Source organism: Penaeus monodon, chromosome 29, assembly GCF_015228065.2.
Source record: "Penaeus monodon isolate SGIC_2016 chromosome 29, NSTDA_Pmon_1, whole genome shotgun sequence".
Lineage (NCBI taxonomy): Eukaryota > Metazoa > Arthropoda > Malacostraca > Decapoda > Penaeidae > Penaeus > Penaeus monodon.
Genome location: NC_051414.1, coordinates 21,023,194 through 21,023,507, shown reverse-complemented (window position 1 = coordinate 21,023,507; position 314 = coordinate 21,023,194). Strand labels below are relative to the sequence as shown.

The 314-nt window shown below is 28.7% G+C and overlaps 1 protein-coding gene across 1 annotated transcript in view; it reads right to left on the bottom strand.

Moving 5' to 3' along the window:
- Window positions 1-314, bottom strand: part of LOC119591770 — a 6,874-nt gene that overhangs the window by 1,984 nt on the left and 4,576 nt on the right.

Here is a 314-nt window from a genome sequence, read left to right as displayed (position 1 = left end):
TGGAATTTGATAAAATGCAAATGTTATCAATACATGGACATATCAATATTCTAGACTAGAATCAGAACGCATGGGATTTAGCTAGTGTGTTGAATAAAAGAAAAATATCAATCGTAATTAAGTCAGATCATAATATTATTAATAGGAGAAAAACTAGCAGAGATTAGAAGATTTAATAATGCAGAGAAATAATACCTGGAGATAAAATAAAGGTAACTATATAATTATAAGGATAATAGAGTTAGAGTTGAAGAAATCAATTAAAGATTCGTATCGCAGACTGCTGAGAAGAAAGCCAACTAATTGCAGAAGAT